Source organism: Lepus europaeus, chromosome 5 (genome assembly GCF_033115175.1).
Source record: "Lepus europaeus isolate LE1 chromosome 5, mLepTim1.pri, whole genome shotgun sequence".
Lineage (NCBI taxonomy): Eukaryota > Metazoa > Chordata > Mammalia > Lagomorpha > Leporidae > Lepus > Lepus europaeus.
The window spans coordinates 127,492,414-127,511,621 of NC_084831.1; the positions used below are offsets into that span (position 1 = coordinate 127,492,414).

Here is a 19,208-nt window from a genome sequence, read left to right on the forward strand (position 1 = left end):
AAACTCATGGTGGAAACTTCAGGGAGAGAGATGCTGTTTAATATGAGAAAGAATGGATTTCATTTGGAGGCAGGTAGTTTTACTTAGCTTTTTCCTTTAAAAAATATATTTGTTTTATTTATCAGAGAGAGAGAGAGAGAGAAAGAAAGAGATTGATTTTTCATCTGTTGGTTCACTCTCCAAATGGCTGCAATGATCCGGACTGGGCCAGACTGAAGCTTCTTCCAGATCTTCCATGTGGGTGAAGGGCCCCAAAGCACTTGGGCCATTCTCTGCTGTTTTCCCAGGTGCATTAGCAGGAAGCTGGATCTGAAGTGGAGCAGCAGAAACTTGAATGGTGCCCATATGGGATGCTGGCATTGCAGGTAGCAACTTAACCCATTAGCCTCAGTGCCAGCTCATTAACTTTTTCCTTGACAATCAAAGTGATATACACTCATTGTAGAGTATAAGAAGAGTAAAGAAAAGAAATTAGTGGAACACCTGTAATCCAAATTCAGGAGCAGCCACTATTAGCATTTATTTTCTTTGAAAAATTGAAATCATAGTACATAAACAACTTGGAATTCTACTTTTTATGTAAGATTACAGGCAAAATATTTAACTTTACATTTAATAACTTGTGATAAACATACTTTTAGTAATTTCATAGCATTCTACCCTAAGGATGTAATATGATTTTATCTAATCATTTCCTATGATGTGGACCATTAACTTTATGTCCTAGTTTGTGCTTTTATGGTAAGCATTATTAGCAATACATTTTTGTGTATGGTTTTGTTTTATTTCCTTGGGTTAGTTTCCTAGAAATGAATTTGTCGGGTCAGAGTTTATGACTTATTTTTTAAGCTGTTGACATATATTGCTATATGGTTTTACCGACATACCAGCTTGCATTCCACATTGATTAAGATGCTTTTGCTCCAATGTTCAGAACACTTAACCTCAGCTGGCTTGAATGTAAAGGGAATATATTGACTTATACCACTGAGAAGGAGTAGGGCTAGAGTTAAGCTTTATATATGCCCGTTTACAAGGTGTCTACCAATGTCTGTAGGACTTGGTTGTTCTCTCTCACCCAGAAGTAGGATTTGTTGACTACTAAGGGCCACAGTGGTGGCCCTTTGGGGGGTGGGATGTGTGTGAGTGGCTATGCTTGAGCCTTGAGTCAAGTTGTATCTTTGTGACCGGACAGGCAGCCTGAATTGCACAGACAGGCTGTCAGAGGAACCTGCTCATAGCTTTGCCCCGTTAGATCTGTTTTGGCTGACATGAGAAAGACTGTGTTTTTCCTTTTGTTATCAGTCAAAAGAGGTAGATCAGAGAGTCTTCAGAGGGCTGTTCTTTGATCCCTCTTTCCATCCTCACATTTGTCTGTTTTTTCAATCATCCAGGTAATGTACGGTGGTGAGCTCTGGACTAGGAGTGAAGAAAGAATGTGTTTTTGTTATTCTTTAAAGACTTGTTTATTTATTGGAAAGGCAAATGACAGAGGGAGAGATCTTCTGTCTGCTGATTCACTTCCCAAATGGCTGTAATGGCCAGGGCTGGTCCAGGCTGAAGCCAAGGAGCTTGGAACTCCATCCGCCTCTGTATGTGGATTTCAGAGACCCAAGTATTTGGGCCATCATCTACTACTGCCTTCTCATGCACATTAACAAAGCAGCCAGGACTTGAATGAGAACTCTAATGTGGGCTGCTAGCATTGCAAGCAGTAGTGTAACCTGTGCTATAACACTGGTTTAAGAATGTGGATTCTCATTCAGGCTCTGTCACTGACAGTAGTGTTCTAATTGCATTGGCTAAAGCGTAACTGGGATCAGAAGATGGGGAACATTTTCCAGAGTGTCTGCTTTTAGTGATTGTTAAATGTCGAAATGTCCACATTATGATGAAAAGACATTACAAGAAGGAGTATGGGAGCCACTCAGGGAAGATAACTGTAGGATGTAGAGCCTGTTTTAAAAATTTATTCATAGGGGCTGGTGCTGTGGTGTAATGGGTAAGGCCACCGCTTGCAGTGCCGGCATCCCATATGGGCGCTGGTTCAAGTCCTGGCTGCTCCACTTCTGATCCAGCTCTCTGCTATGGCCTGGGAAAGCAGTATAAGACAGCCCAAGTCCTTGGGCCCCTGCACCCAAGTGGGAGATCTGGAAGAAGCTCCTGGTTTCAGATCAGTGCAGCTCCAGCCGTTGCAGCCATCTGGGAAGTAAACCAGCAGATGGGAGACTTCTCTCTCCCTCTCTGCCTCTCCTCTTTATGTGTAACTCTGACTTTCAAATAAATAAAGAAATCTTTAAAAAAATTATTTGTAAATCCCTACCCCAGGATCACTCATCATGACATTAGAACATGACTTTGCTTGTGGTTTCTAGATATTTCCTTACTATTTAAAGGAGGCTCATACCAGTTCTGCCACTTTTAGGGGATCAAATGAAATGATGATGCATGACATAAGATGATGTTTTGTTTCATCTGTCAGGCATCCAGGGCATAAAAGTAAGCTCCACCTTGCTTCTAATGGAGTTATCACATCTCATTCAACAGAGCCCTAGAGGAATTGATTTTTTTTCCTCTTCAATCAAGAAGTCCAGAAAGAAGTTTGGGAGAATATCCAGGAAGCACAAAGGGTCAGCACATAAAGACCTGAAGTTCAGGAAACATATGCCACAAATGCAGATTTATTTCTTTGTACCCGTTGCCTCCACAGGTCTCCTTGAGCCTTAGAGTCCTGCAGCAGCATGGTCTTGCTGCACTCATGCCTATTCTCCACCTAAAAATACAAGCTTTGTCCATGCCACTTGTCCTGCTTCAACCCTGCAGTAGCTAGTCCTTAGAACTGTGCAAACTCCCTCACACAGACCAGAAGGCCACATGTGAATGACCAGGCCTGGCTGACTTCTCTGCCTTGTTTATCTCCTCCTTCTCTGCTGCTTTATACTATGGATGGGAGACCAAATAGCCAGTCACTGATGATAGAGCAAGTAAAAGTGGATCATGTTGTTGTTGCCTTCGGCTGGGCAGATGGGAACTGGGCATGGAACTCAAGTGGTGTGTCACTCTGAGCAAAGTTCACAGTCGGAGCAGGGAGGAAGGAGGCAGGGTCATCCTGCCCTCTTTAGTAGTCTGTGCATATCTGTCTTGGGCACAGTCTGTGTTAGGGCCTCTTGTTCTATAGAGACGCAACTTTTGGTCAGTGCAGCTGCTCCCAGCTGTTCAAGTGGGTTTCAAAAGGAGGTGGGACAGAGGAATGTACATGTCAACCTCAGACTTTCTGAATTCCTCGAAACTGTTATGGTTCTGAATCACTGGGGTTGTGTTGCTCTAATTATCTGAACATTGTATGTGCACGTGTGTGGCTGTGGGAGCTTGTGTGGGATGTGAATGGATGGTGTTTTGTTTGCAGGGTAGGACTGGGGGCTGTGAGCAGAAGCTACTAAAAGTTAGCCTAGATTTTTGTTGAATTGGATAAGAAGATATCTGGGTTCTTTGTATAACCAAACATTCTTGAGGCCAAATGACATTGGTGAATGGTTTTGTAATACTTTATCTGATGCAAGTATATTGCCAGAAATCCCATTGCTAATCAGTTGGTCTGGAGCTGATTGGAACTGCTACTTTGCTTCTTAACAAGTGAGAATGTGAAAAGCCCTCTAGGGCCCTCTGAGCCCCAGGCAGTTATTGAGCAAAACTTTATTTTTTATTGTATGTCAGGCATGCTTGAGCCTAAATACACACATCAACTCATTTCTTCTCCCAGATACAGGATCAGTGTGAACTTTCTTTTAGGAGTGTTTAAGGAGCAATCTTGGATTTGTTTTAGGTGGTCTGAATGTTTAGCTAATGGAGAGAAGAGCTTACTTGTGCTTGTGCCATTTGATTGCAGGAGGAAGCATTAAAAATCAGCTGAAGCATGACATACTTCTCCAGGGAGTGTTCTGGTGTCATCACCATTGAATCCTCTTATTAAGGGGGACTTTGGAGGTATGTGGATAGGGTGATTGACCCAGAATTGGCAGTTTGGGAATTGTGGCTGTCTTGCTACAGGTCAGCCCTGTTATAATTGCTAGCTTATGTGTGAGCCAGCCTGCCAAATTCTGAACTCTGTAGACCTTGCTCCATGAGCAGGCTGGGGTTTGGGGGACTCTTAGTGACTCTTTGGTGGTATCTTTGGTGATGTCAGGAGTCATGCGGTCTTCATTTGGCCATGTTATCACTGCAGAGCAATTGTTCATATTTTTCAAGGGAAGACATCTTTATGAGGGACCAGGGAGGCATCTAATTACATTTTGAAAGGCAAATCAGCAGCATGAAGTCTTCTAGGGAATGTTACAGCAGTAATCAGAAAACTCAACAGGATGGGAATAAAAGGAAAACAGAAGGGGAAAAAGTGTAATGTTCACTCATTGGCTGGAATAGGACAAAAGAACCTTTAGTTCAGGGAGCCCTGGGTAAAGAAATGGATTAAATGGATTTAGGCAATTTAATCCTGTGTCCATTAAAAAAAAAAAGAAAAGAAATCCTCTTGATTTCTAGTCTGTAGACTTGACTCTTTTGGGTTTGTCAGATTTGTAAGAAGATGAGAAGACCCTATCATCATCTTCTACTTTTTAAAGATGCATTTATTTATTTATTTTGAAAGAGAGAAGGCAGGGAGGGAGAGAGAGAAGAGGGAGATCTATTTTCCATCTGCTGATTCACTCTCCAGCACTGGGCCAAACTGAAATCAGGAGCTAGGAGCTTCATCCAGGTCTCCCATGTGGGTGACAGGACCCCAAATTCTTGTGCCATCTTCCAGGCTATTAGCAGGTAGCCAGATTGTACCTGGAGCAGCCAGGACATGAACTGGTGCCCATATGGGATGCCAGTGTCACAGTGGCTTACCCACTATGCTACAGCGCCAGCCCCAAGACACTGTTACCCATTTCAGAAGTCGGAGGCATGATCTGTCTTCCCCTGTATAAAACTGTATTTGAAACAAGCCACATTAATTTGTCTGTGGCTGCTTTTGCATTACAGGGAAAAGTTGAGTAGTTGTGAGAGACACACAACCTGTCCTGCAAAGCCTCAAGATTTTATCTCTGGCCTTGTGCAGACAAAGTCTGCCAACCTCTGAACTTGGCCAAGCCTTGTAAGGGGATTGTCGGGTTTCATATCACAGTGACCTTTTTATTGGTATACAGTTAGGCATTATTTGTTATTGTTTGCCAGTCAAGTAGGAAAGAGAAGGAGATTGAAGATGACACATTGCAAAGGTGCCATGCTGAAAGGCTGGTCCATAGCCTCGCTCCCAGACAAGGAAGCTGGGCGATTCACACTACCTCTTTGAGCCTCGATTTCTTTGTTGGTCCAGTGGAGATGCAGTGATCTGCCTTGTAACATAATTGCTTGGATCCAATGAAATAAGGCCACAAGGGCATCCTATAAATGGCAATAAGGCTGTATAAATAGAAGGGATTAGCCAGCACCCATTCGTGCTGTTGCAGCTGCTGCAGATATGTGCCTTGTAAAACTACCCTATTATTTAGAGACTGAGAAATATTTAGAGGGTGGTAATGTGCTGTTCAGGGAACAGCAGTCGCCAGTGGGATTTTTATCACATAATTAGCAGGCATGTTAAATGTGCTAGTGAAAAAAGGCTGCATGTGCTGCTGCCTTGTTCTATCAGGGACCAGCAATCTCCAATCTCTTCCCTGAGCAGGTCCAAGGGCAATAGCCTTGCTCTGGTCCCTTTTGTGGTGCTGGCTTTCAGCCAGCAGAAATCCTGGGAAGTTCTAGACATAGTGCCAGTGCCACCGTGACCTTAGGGACCCTTTCAAAGTCACACTGCACCACATCTCTGCATTGGACAGCCAACGGTTATTTCTACTACGTGCGTGGATGCAGGGTGGGGCAGACTGCAGTTGGGGGATCCTGGGTTAGTCTGAGAGACAGCAGAGCTGATCCACCTGGCAGTGGGTTGACTCATCAGGCCATTCAGTCACTTTCCTCATTTTAAAAGTGGGAGTACCAGGTTCTTTGCAGGGTTGCGGTCTAGGGTAGAATGAGATACGACAGATAAAGTGTTAAGCAACTCTCTGGCATGGAGCAATTGCTCATTCAATGGCAGCTCTTATTTTTATTGTGCTTTGCTAATTAGTTCATGTTCATTAAATCTATCCCGTTCCAGCTACTGGGGAACAGAGATGGAAGATAAAGGTGTGTAGATTCTGGTTAGCCCCAACTTCTTCAGCTGTCTGCATTGTGGGAGGACCCCAGGGAAGTGGGTTTCGGGAGTGTCCACCAGGCATGCATTTCTCCCCGGGAAGCCAGAGCTGCTACCACCTACCACCTACTTGTCCTTTAGCTCAGCCTGCCTATCCAGATCTCACCTATCCTCCAGGACCAAGCTCAGGACCACTCTTCTTCCTGATCAGTGCTGGCCTACAGTTGTCACTTTTCTTAAAACCTGAAGCACTTACCCAGTTTAATTTTTGACTCATATTCCACCTTGTATTTTGATTGTTTCATGTACCCGAGAGAGAGGAGTCATGTCTTATCTTTAATTCCCAAGTGCTTATAACAATTCCTGGCACATCCTATGCTCAATAAGTATGTGCCCAGTGAATATTGAATTGGATGAATTCTAATTCAACTGAATCATCATTCATTGAGCATCTGCTTTGGAGTTTCTGGACCTCATCACCACTGACATTTTGCACCCAGTTTAATTCTTTGTGGGACCTTTCCTATGCACTGCAGGATGTTGAGTAGCAGTTCTGACCTCTCCCTGTGACCTCTGGCTGTGACAATCAGATTTGTCTCCAGACTTTTTCAGGTATTTCCTGAAGGGCAGAAACACCTCCTGTTGAGAACCATGGATTTTCTCTGTTCTAGAGACTGCATGTGTCTTGTCTTCTCAGGCAGGTTATAACACTCCAGGGGAGAGTTTTTGTTTTCCCCACAATGCCTCTCCACTGGCCATAGAGTAGATGGCTAATTAGTGTTTGTTTATTCAATCTGCTCAGCTTTTTCCTCCTTGTACCACCTTCAGCTGAGGCTGGGCAGAACAGAAAATTTGAGACCATAGTCATGTTTAATTAGTGTATATAAAATGAATGCTTAAAATTTCCTGGTATACATTTTGTGCCCCCCCCCCTTTTTTTTTTGCTTGCTATATTCATCAATGTTTTGTTACTATAACTAAAATATCTGAGAAGAGCCATTTGGGAGGGAAGAAGGTTTATTTTTGCCTTACAGTTTGGATATTCAAATTCCAAGATCCCCATTCATCTGGTGTCTGGTGGAGGCTGACGGTGATGGGACAGGTATGGAGGAATGATCACGTGGTGAGCCAGGAGCAGAGACACAGGGAGCACACTGTTCATCCACCCTGTGTAATAATGCCATCATGATTCCATCATGGGGTTTCCCCTTAGAAGCCTAATCTGGTCCATTCACTTTCCAGTGACCCCACCCTCATGATTGGGTGAAGCCTCCACTCTAGTCCATTAACCGATTATCTGTTAACCATTAACTTTGGAGTTAATGCATGAATTTGGGAAACCAAATCCTATTCCATCGACAACACTGACTCTTAGGCCTGGAGTCTCTTACTTTCAGGATGCCAGCACTATGAGGGAATGAGTCAGTCCCACATCCTTTGTTCAGATTTTCTTTGAGAGCACCGAATCCTAACACTAGACCGTTAGGGAGCATACAGATTCTATTTGAGGAAGTTGACTAATAGAATAAACTTATGGATAAGATTTTTTTTTCCTCTTCTGGAATTCCATCTATGGCCTTAAATTTTTATGGGGCTTCTGTGTTTGCAATTTTTGCATAGGATGGTCCTCTGTTTGGTTAGGAGTGGTATCTAGAAGTATTTGCTGTACCCCTCAAGGATGAACACCAATGTGGGGCCCACTTGTCCTCAGGACTCAATTTTACTTGTAAGGTTGTACAGATCGGGCATCTCTAATCCCTAAATCTGCAATTTGGAATGCTCCAAATACTGAAACTGTGAGCACTGATAGAGTGCCACAAATGGAAAATTTTACCCTGACCTCATATGATGAGTTGCAGCCAAAACACAGGTTCACTAAAAATATCGTATAGGGAACCTTTGGTGCAGTGGTTAGGTTAGTGCTTGGGTTGCCCACATCCCATATTGGAGTGCCTGGGTTCAAGTCCTACCTCTGTTCTCCATTCCAACTTTGTATTAATGTGCTTCTAGGAGGTAGCAGATGATGGCTCATGCCCTTGGGTCTCTGCCACCCATGTGGGAGACCTGGATTGAGTTCCAGGATCCTGACTTGGGCCTGGTCCAATCCTGGCTGTTGTGAACTTCTGCAGTGTCTTTAAAATAAATAAAAATTTTAAATATTGTATAGAATTACCACTGAGCTATGTGTATAGGTGTATATGAAACATAAACAATTTTGTGTTTAGACTTGGGCCCCATCCCAAAGATATCTTATTATGTAAATATAGATATTCCAAAATACATAAAAGGCCAAAATTCCAAGTGCTTCTGGCCCCAATTGCTTTGGGTAAGGGCCATTCAAAGCAAGCATTGGGAGCGGTCCTGGACTGAAGCATATATGTTAAGTGTGTGGATGAGGTAGGGTGGTAATGAGGGTAGAGCACAGTGCTGTTTGGGGAAAATAAGGAGACTTGATGTTGTAGGGGAACCTAGTACAGAAAACCGAATAGGAGGAGCACTCAAGTCTAACCTTGGGTGCATCCCAGAGTGTTGATGACTTGAGCCAATCAGCTTTTCCTCTTTGGGGCTGGGTTTCCCCTGTGAAGGAGGAGGCATAAATTAAGTGATATTTGCAATTCCTTCTACTGCCAAACATTTTGTGGCTTGATTACTTTGTTCTACAGAACAATTCTTTTATATGTGGAAGAGAAATTGACTGGAGTTGGGCCATGGTCCCTGCGACAGTCACCTGCTGGCCATCTTCCAATTTAGGAAGAGCTCTCTTGATGCTGAGAGCTGGTGTAGTTTTTCTCACCCACAGAGCAGAACCAGGTGATAGGAAGGCAGATTGTGGCTCAGTATAACCAGAATTTTATAGCCATCAGAACTGTTGGTAAAAGTAGTAAGCTTGGGAGGATGCTAGTTCTCTGACACTAGGGATGTTTTAGCTAAGGTTCATAGAGACCAGTAGAGATTGAAGTGGCAGATCAGTGAACAGATTAAGAAACACGAATTCTTCCTAATCCTGGGCATTTTTTTAAAAGATTTATTTTGTTTATTTGCAAGGTAGAGTTAGAGAGAGAGAGAGGTCTTCCATCTGCTGATTCACTCCCCAAACTGCCACAACAACCTAGGCTGGGCCAGGCCAAAGCCATGAGCCAGGAGCTTCTTCTGGGTCTCCCACATGGGTGCAGGGGCCCAAGGACTTGGGCCATCCTCCACTGCCTTCCCAGGTGCATTAGCTGGGACTTGAACTAGTGCCCATATGGGATGCCAGTGCTGTAGGCCAGGGCTGTAACCTGCTGCACCACAGCACCGGCCCCAATCCTGGGCATTTCTTTTTTTAAGATTTATTTAGTTATTTTAAATTCAGAGTTACACAGAAAGAGAAGGAGAGGCAGAGAAAGAGAGAGAGAGAGAGGGAGGGAGGGAGGGAGAGAGAGGGAGAGAGAGAGGGAGGTCCTCCATCTGCTGGTTCAGTCCCCAATTGGCGACAATGGCCAGAGCTGTGCTGATCTGAAGCCAGGAGCCAGGAGATTCTTCTGAGTCTCCCACATGGGTGCAGAGGCTCAAGGACTTGGGCCATCTTCCACTGCTTTCCCAGGCCATAGCAGAGAGCTGGATCGGAAGTGGAGCAGCCGGAACTTGAACCAGCGCCAGTATGGGATGTCAGCATTGCAGGCAGTGGCTTTACCCACTATGCCACAGTGCTGGCCCCTGGGCATTTTTTAAAATTATGTGTTTTGTTAATTTTCCTGTATCTTGATCCCTGAGGTGGGAGAGGGAAGGGAGATAAGCGCACTGCTGTCTGAAGACTCATTCTGTGGTGGTGAGGATATCACCGTAGCTGTATTTCTTCTAGAACAGCTTTGGAGTGGGGAGTGGGCTCAGAGATGCATGAATTACAACCTGCAGATCTCCTGGCTATAGGACCCCGTTTGACCCTCATGGGCACAGTGCCTGGCCCCCATGCTCAACCTGGCTCTCACCGTGAGCTGCCTCACTGAACAACAAGCAGAAGCAGCGTGGGTTCCCTGCCACCTGCACAGCCCTGAATCAGCTAGCACGGGAGTTGCCATGACTGAGAACCAAATGAATCTACTTCTTCTGGGAATTACGCCTTTCAGATTCACGTTTAGCGCGTTGCTGAATTCTCCCAGGGCACTATCTTTCTGTGAAGTCCTTGCTTTCCATGAGTATGTTTTTGTAGGGCTCTATGCTCTGCTCTGCAATTGACTGGGTGTGTTGATGCCACTTGTAATTATTTCCAGGTAATCACCTACATCAAGTGCCAGGGTCAGACATTCATAACCACGCTTGCCTGTCCCATGGATTGGGAGGTCAGTTTTATCTGACTGGGAGGGGGAGGCTGACGTGTCCAGATGGTTGCAGGACACTGGCCACTTCCTTTCTGCTGACAACCTTTGTCCTGTCATATCTGCTGTTGTCACAATCGGTGCATAAACTGGCTGGGTCACAGGCCTGCTGAGCTGGCCGGGTCCTGAGCGACTGTGATGCTAGGGCATCTGCAGTGTTGTTCAGAAGCCTGGGCAGCTCCGGATGTTCCACTGTTTGAAGGAAGATGGTCTTCTCTACCAGCTATTTTGAAATACCTAGTTAATGCGCCACTGTGCTGTAGAACAGAAGTGGTTTCTCCTATGTAAGTCCGTTTTGCACTCTCCTGAGTGACATGGGGTGGAGTGGGGAGTTGTGCCCAGGCGAGGCAGGTGGAGGGTATCTCTGGGGGATCAGGACAGGGCTGACTGCCCTTCCAGAGACCTGGAGGAATCTAGGTACAGTTAAGGAGTTCCCAGTAACCTGAAAACCCTGGCATGCTTCCCTAGAAAGGAAATGAACTAAGGACTGCGACCTCTCTGGTTTGTTCTGTACCTATTTGAATGCCCTGGTAACTCTCACTCACAGCAGTAGACATAATAACCAATTGCATTTCCTGTCCCAGAGCCTTTCTCTAATAATTAGCTCCTTTGTCTTGCCCCTTTAATCCAGCTGTCGGGGAGCTGCCTGTTCTGGAATTTTTGCATTAAGGGAGGAGGCCCTCCTGTTGATCCTGTGCAGGCATTCCTGCTGACGCCTGCTGTGGCTGGAGTTGCCACATCTGAGAAGCAGGCCCTCTCACCTTGGCCAGGGCCATGTGCTTTGGGCAGAGTGGGGATATGCCCACTGTCTCTTCATCCTCTGCTTCCTGGCCTCCCTACCCTCACCGTTGCATTCAGGTTGACATTTCAGTTGCCCAATCTGTCGTGACTTCCAACAGACTGAATCGTTTCTAAGTTCACCTCTGGATGAATTATGAGCTTTCTTGACTTTGGTCAGCCTGCCTGGAGTCAGTCCCAGCTCGGGCAGGTGCTGTGCCAACTTCCCTGGCATGTGCCTGTGCCAGTGGATTTTACTATTGACCCCTAGCTCTCCCTTGGAAATACCAAGCCTGGAGCTCTGGAGAAAGGCACTGCCACTCCTGTACTCTTGAAAGGCTGCCTTTGTCCCGAGGAATGCCTGTCTCAATGAAGCCTGATAAATAGCCAGCTCATTTCTCCTGTAAATTAAACTGCAAGAGCCTCGCCTACTTGAAGTAACTTCGCTTGTCTCTTCTCATCTTCTGCATTCAAGCCTACTTAATGAATATTTATTTAAGAACTAAAGTCTAGCACCGTGCCAGGGGTGGTGATGGGGGATGTAGAAGCGTGTAGTCCCTGTACCCAAGGACCTAAGGCTTCTTGGTGGAGAATAAGATATTTTTCCCTGAAACTATCAAGACATGTGTAAAATGAAATTAAATGTCAAGTGAAAGACTCATCTTCTTTGGTGTCATGTATGAGGCCAGAGTCACCTTTTCCCATGTCTTTCAGAGATACCTTTTTATTTCAGTTCCTTCATCATTTGTTGGGTTTTTTTCATTGATTTGCTCATTCACGCTCTCATTCAGAAAACACCAATTTAGCATTTACTCTTTGCCAGGCCCTGTCCTAGGCACTAGAGATGCAGGTGGATGTAGAGCCTGGCTCTCAGCAAGCTCACAGGCTGGTTGATGAGAGGCAGGGAAAGAGAGCAAATATATTGCACAGCAGAAATGCTGCGCCCAAGGCTGGAATCAGACACCGAAGAGCCGTGTGGCCTTTAGGTTGGGATTTTCACCTGATGATTTTGTCTTCTGCTCAAAAGTAATTCTCATTGTTTCTCTTATCTGTGCACCATCCGAATGTCTGACTAACCCTCCTTGTCTGCCCAACTGCTTATCTTTTCAATTTTGTGAAATACCCATTTCTTCACTAGTCACAGTATATTCCTTTGCCTTTCCTCTATTGGACATTTGTGATGTTTTTATTGTGTTTTTAAAGTACCTTGCAGAGCTATTATTTGCCTAATTTCCTGTCTGGAATTATCCACTAATTTCTTCCATAAAGACTGACTGGCAGCATGTGGGAGTTCTGTTATAGGCTTTAATTTGTTGTTAGTCCTGTTTCTCTTGCCTCTTATAGTTGCTTTGAGTTAATAATTCCCTATTGTTATTGATTAATTCTTAAAATTTTTTAGAAAATGTCTCTTTTCCCCTCGTGCAGGCCAGTGGAACACACAAAATAGCATGACTTTAATAATGCGACTTTAATAACTTTAATAACCAGAGTATTCCTCTGGTTTTGCCCTGCTCACCATGATAGGGCTTATGAGTTGCATTCTCCTGGAAGCTTCTCTGGGAACTCCTGAGCACCTGGGAAGTACCTCCTGGGACCTCACCGACACTTTCCTTCAGGGATTGGGAGAGGCCAAGGATTTCCTCATGCCTGTTCCAGCGCTCACCCCAGCCTTGGGGCCTGCCATACTCAGGCTAATGCCACGGCACTTTGTAGGTGCCAACATTGTGTGGTAGCCTCTGCTGAAGTAGTGAGACCTAAACTCATAGCATCGGGCTGGATTTGTTTCCTGATCCCTGCACTTGGTGTTGTCTGCTGCTCTCTGATGTCTTGCTGTTTGGTCTGTTCCTAAGATGCAAACATGAATGTGTGGGGGTTGGCAAGAGGACAGCCTAAGTGACAGGCACCGACTGTGTTATGCTCAGAACTGTCCTCATCCCTGCCCTTACCCCTGTTCCTGGCCCAGCTTTGAGGATCCAGCTCTTTCCCCTTAATGCACTCTTACAGCTGCCTCTTGAGTTCGTCATGCAGATGGCCTTTCAGAGAATAACCCTTTGGGTCGTCCCTCAAGCCCAGGTGCACCTGATTCCTCAAGTGGATGCACCTTAGGCTCAAGGAGGGACCATTGAAGTAATCATAAAATCCTGTAACCTCCTGACAGGCCATTCGGAACACAGAAGAAAGGAGAAATGGTAACCCAGGATTGATTTTAAAAATATTTATTTTATTTGAAAGGCAGAGTTAGAGAGAGAGAGAACACATATGAGACTGATCTTCCATCTGCTGGTTAACTCCCCAAATGGCCACAACAGCTAGGGCTGGGCCAGGCCAAGGCCTGGAGCCAGAGACTCCATCCAGTTCTCCCATGTGGGTAGCAGGGGTCCAAATACTTGGACCATCTTCCACTGCTTTCCCAGACACATTAACAGGGAACTGGATTGGAAGTGGAGCAGCAGGGACTAGAACCAATGCCCCTGGGGAAGCCGGCACCTCACAGGCACTGGCTTAATCCGCTGTGCCACAACATCGGCCCCCAACTCATGATCTTACTGTCCTCATTTTGTTAGAATTTTTGAGAATTATCATCAAATCTTTCTCACGCCACATATTCTTTACCTAATTATAATGCACTGTTCTCTGCCCATCCTCTAGTCTGTGCATCAGCTTCTGTGTGTGTCGGCCTCTTCATGGGTAAGTGGAGCCATTGCAGAGCCCCGCCTGTAGGCTTCTGTTTCCTGCCCAACTGCAGGCTGCTTTCTTGCCCCCCCCTCCCATCGTCACTAAGTCCGCTGACATCTGTTTACATTCCTTTCCCTTCCCCCCTGCCCTGGTGCTCATCCCCAAACTGCCTTCTCAGGTTTCTCATTAGCTTCTCCCTACCCGGAGCCAACAGTGTCCCAGTGCTACTCTCATCTGTGTGCCACGCTTTAGAAAAACTCTCCTTCACGCAAAAGTGCCATCCAGGGAAGCGATCTGGGATGGGACTGGAGATTGTATCAGGATCTGTGCACTCTGGGCTCCACCCTGGCCAAAGCAAGTCAGGGAATAAGTGCTGCTGCTGGGGGCCGCCAGGGACACTTGGAAGTGGACGGCATTGCATCTACATAGTCACTGACCCCTTTCCTTCTTCATTGGGCTTTATGTCCTGTGGTGACTCCTGGTGGCATGCAGTTTACTTAGTCTCAGTCCTGCCACTAAATCCCTCCGTGTGCTTTAGGCAACTCACTCTGTGCTTGCATTTGTTGAGTTGCCAAATGGGAGTATTCAGATTTGTCCTGCCACCCTCACATGTGTCTGCAGGTAGAATGAAAAACTGGTAGTTCTGGGAGTACCATGGATTATAAAAGGAAATACGTGTAATAATAATAATAATAAAAAGCACACTGTAAGTGTTATGATACTACGAAGAACACTGACCGTGGGTTCAAATCTTGACACTGCTGTTGCTAGCTGTGTGACTTTGGGTCAGTTTCTAAACTTCTCTGTGTCTAGGTTTCCTGTGTGTCAAATGGGTAAGATGGAGTGACAGAAGTTACTTTATAAGCTTGTGGTTGTGGTAGGACTGGGTTGACATATGTGGCATATTTAAAGGGGGACTTGGCACATTTGCAAATATTATTACCATGAGTGCTATTATTACTAAAAAGTCTTTAATCCTGTCTGTGCTGTTCAGGGAAGGAGCTGCAAGGGGCTGTCTTGGAGGAGGAGTGTGTGTTTGGTGCCTATTGTATGGCTGCCACAGCCAGGTCCTTCTGTGTCTCAACTCCTTGAGAGGCAAAAGCGGAGGCTCAGAGGGACAAGGCTGGCTAGACTCAGACTTCTCTGACTCCAAGCTACTCCTGTTCCTACTGCACCACAGTACTTCTCACTGCGTCCTGAGACACCTGCTGCTGGCTTCCGGCTCAGCGGCTGGTGTGATCTAATGGGCGTGGATGTCCCAATTGCTGTGGGTGTCAGGGAGGTGGAGAGAGCATGTGTGGCTGACTCACTGATGCCGAGGGAAGGGCACAGATTCCTTGTTAGCCCTGTGAATGCAGTCGAACCACGGATACCCCTTTTTCTTGCTCCTGTCCCCTTTCCTGTGCATTTCTCCCTGGTGCAGTCAGCAGTAGTTTCTCTCTCTCTCTCTCTCTTAAAGATTTATTTATTTATTTGAAAATCAGAGTTACAGAGAGGCAGTAGAACCAACCTGAGACCAACTTCCCTTGCTGAGTGGTATCCTGAGTCTTGTAGGGAGTGGAGTTGGTTGGCAGGAGTGTCCCTCTCCCTTCCAGCCCCTTCCATTGCCCATATGAGAGAGGCTACCAGCTAGCTTTTCCACTGCCTGAGGAAATGCAGCCATGGGTAGCATGGCCTCCATTCGGATTTTGCAGCTGCTTTCAAATAGCAGGATTGAGATCACCTGAGATTTTGTTGATGGCTTGACCTAAAGTGGTTTTGTACTTCTGGATGTGAAACTGTCTTAGGACATTCACTCCTGGCCTGAAGGTCTCACATTGAGTAGCAGTGTCATATGCAAGTGAAGTATTATCTTGTTGTGGTTGGTAGCTTGGGCATTACATTACATCTGGGTTTGAATCTTGACTCCATTATTTACCTGCTCTGTCACCTTGAGCAAGTTCCTTAACCCTTCCAGCCCTACTTTTTGACCTGTAGAATGTGGGTCAGAACACCCACTTCACAGAGTCCAACTGATTGATGACAGGAAGTATGCCAAGAGCTTTGAACAGTGCCTGGCCTGGCAATGCTAGCTGAGGGTGTGGGGAGGAGGCTGACTTAAAGTCCAGAATTCTCTCTTTAGGTCTTGGATAGCTCCTGTCTCCATCTTCCTTTCATCCTATTGGCCCTAGGAACCTGGCCCTTCTGCCTCTTTTGCTTTTTTTCATTTACAGTTTTATTTATATTATTAAGTAAATGTTTATGTATTATATATTGTGCATTATATAATTACTTGGTGTATAAATAATACACACACACATATTTGAAAGACAGAGAGGTGGCAAGAGACAGAGAAGAATATTCTATTTCCTAGTTCACTTCCCCAATGTCCACAACAGCCAGGGCTGAGCCAGGCTAAGGCCAGGAGTCAGGAACTCAATCTGGGTCTCTCTCACGGGTGGCAGGGACCCAAGTACTTGAGCCATCGCCACAGTCTCCCAGAGTGCACATCAGCAGGTAGTTGGAATCAGATGCATAGCTGGGATTAGAATCAGGCACTTTGATGGAGATGTGGCATTCCAAGTGCTGGGTTAACTGGCTGTGCCACAGCACCCTCTGCTCTTCCTCCTCCTCCCCCTCTCCCCCTCCTCTCTCTCCTCCTCCTCCTTTGCTTTTTTTTTTAAACTGCTGTCATCCATTGCTTTTTTCTGGACCCAGGTGCTGTGGGTCAGGCCCTGGAACTTCATTTATCCTTTAGTCTTTGTCTCCTTTTCCTTCCCCGATCTCCCCAACTCTGCAACCTCCAAAAATCCTTTTTTTTTTTTTTTAAAGCATTACTGTTGCTGATTTCATCAAGGGAACAATTGGGGAATAATAATTATTCTTTCAAATAACTGTTGGAGACAGTGTTAATCTTCAAAGTGGCTTGCTGTCCTTGGTGAAAAGGACTGAGAAAGCAGCCCAGAAAGCCTTCAGCCCGTTGGAAAATTTCCTCTTACTCGAGTTAAGATTAGGCTTTAAGTTTAGGCTTTATTCTGTGATTCTGCCGACTTAGTCTGAGCTCATTGCTGGTTGAGGGAAAGATGGATGGCTTGGGAAGACATTGCCCGAAGCTTTAATCTGCTGTGCTCCTGGGAAGGAGTAAACATTGACACATTGAGTGGAATATCTTCTGGTTTTTAAGTAAGTGCAGAGGCGACAGAGGGGTATTGTAAGAGCTGGGAAGCTTCCTCCTTGTGTCTTACTGCCCCTCACTTGTACACACAGGGACTACACATTCTCTGCTGTGTGCGCAGACAGGTGTACACAGGTGTAGGTTTCTACTGCTGGGAGCAAGCATTGTGTGGGAGCTGGGGCATAGAAAACAAAGTCTGGAAACAGCAGAGTCCAGAGTGGGTGCTGGGGCCTGGCCTCCTTGTGGTCCATCAGATGGGTGCTTCCCAAGCCCTCCTGGATTGCTCCGGCTGCCCCTGTCCTTTCTGGCTGCCAGTGTGCAGTTTGCCACCTCATCAGGCAACCCTGTGCTTTCCCCTTGGCCTCTTTCCAAGGGCTCCCTATTATTTTACACACAAATATTTTTCTTTCTTTCATTCATTCAGTTTTTTGCATATGGTCTTGGCCTATTTGGGCCAAATGGAGAGGAAGAAAGTTGATGTGATCCACCATTTAAATGTTCATCAGATAAGGAGTCTTATTATCCAGAATTTGTTGACTAATGATTAGGGCTCTATTCTGGGGAAAAAAAAAAAAAGACAAGGCAAACAACTTCTTTATGCACTATTGTTAACAAATTTTGGAGGTAGTGATTAAGTTGATTGCCTGGTTTTAAGCTGTTCAAAGTCTGCAGATTTTCTTTTCTGTTTTTCTGTCTTCTTTCTGCCCGTTTTACTGTTTTCTTCTTTTTCAGTTACAACTAGAATCTCTTGCTGGGGGAAAAAAATCCAAATTGTTCAGAGGAGGGGAATGTCCACCTTCCTCTCTAAAGTTTATCACCATTAACACTTTAGGTAATAATATATCAAGGTTTTTTTATGCATTACATGTAAGTGTGTACACAAACATACACACACAGAGGTCAAGACAGGGTCCTCTGGGTTCAAAGCCTGGCCCCCCAACTCACTAACCCTTTGACCCTGGGCAAATGACTAAACCTTTCTAAACCTCACTTTCCCTAATTTTCGAATGGAGAATATTAAATAACCCATAGGCCTATTAGCAAATATTAAATTTTTTGAAATGTCAGTATTTAACATAATAGCTGGAAGGTAAATGTTCAATAAATGTCAGATACTTATTTTAAAAAAAATGGGAATATGCTATATATACTTCTATAGCTTGCTTTTACTCAATGCTAAATCACAGACATCCTTTTATGTCAATATATACAGATATTGCATTCCTTTTTTATGGTCTCATGGTGTTCTTTGGTATAGATTAAATTATTATTTGACTCATTCTCCCACTGAGTATTTGTATTCTTTCTTTTAGCTCTGTGCCATGGTCCAAATGTGTTGCAATGAATACATTCATTTCTCTCTTTGCACTCTGTGTGCTTACAAGCCTCGTTCTTAGATGTATTATAGCGGATTTCTAGAATGTGCTCATATTGTTACATACTATCACATTGCTCTTCAAAAAGCTACACCAAGTTTTAGTTCCTCCAGCCTATGTGACAGTTGGGGCACATGCTGTTACTGTTCAATTTAAGTTGCAAGGCAGGATCCTTTATGTGGCAGCATACAAAACCTGGTGGTGGCCAGTGTCCTAAGGATCTTTGAGCACAGCACAGAGACCTGTTACTTGAATAATGCTTGAGAAAGAGCTTATCATGGACTTGGTGCCCCTGCCTTGTCAGGATCCTCTGCAGTGAGAAGATTGACACCTCCGAGCGTCCGTCTGACCCTTTCATGTACCCAAGGTGCGTATTCACGTATTCTTTATCAAGCAGAAGGTTTTTTTTTTTTAATTTGGTAATTTTTATTGCAAATCACTTGCTATGAAATCTGCAACTGTGATTTTTTTATTTCTCAACCTAGTTCATAGGCCAGACAGGTACATGTCCCCACACACACAGTGCGTTGCATTTGCTGTTACTGATTGCTTATGAAGTCACACTGTATTTTACCTCTTTGAGGTCTTTCTGTTTTACGCTGGTGCTTGTCACAGCACATCTTACATCATGCTGAAAAGACACAAAACCACTCAAAGAAAAATGG

At 45.0% G+C, this 19,208-nt stretch overlaps 1 protein-coding gene across 2 annotated transcripts in view; it reads left to right on the forward strand.

Annotated features, from left to right (window-relative positions):
- Window positions 1–19,208, forward strand: part of LOC133760330 (carboxyl-terminal PDZ ligand of neuronal nitric oxide synthase protein-like) — a 354,785-nt gene that overhangs the window by 139,396 nt on the left and 196,181 nt on the right. The window lies entirely within an intron of this gene.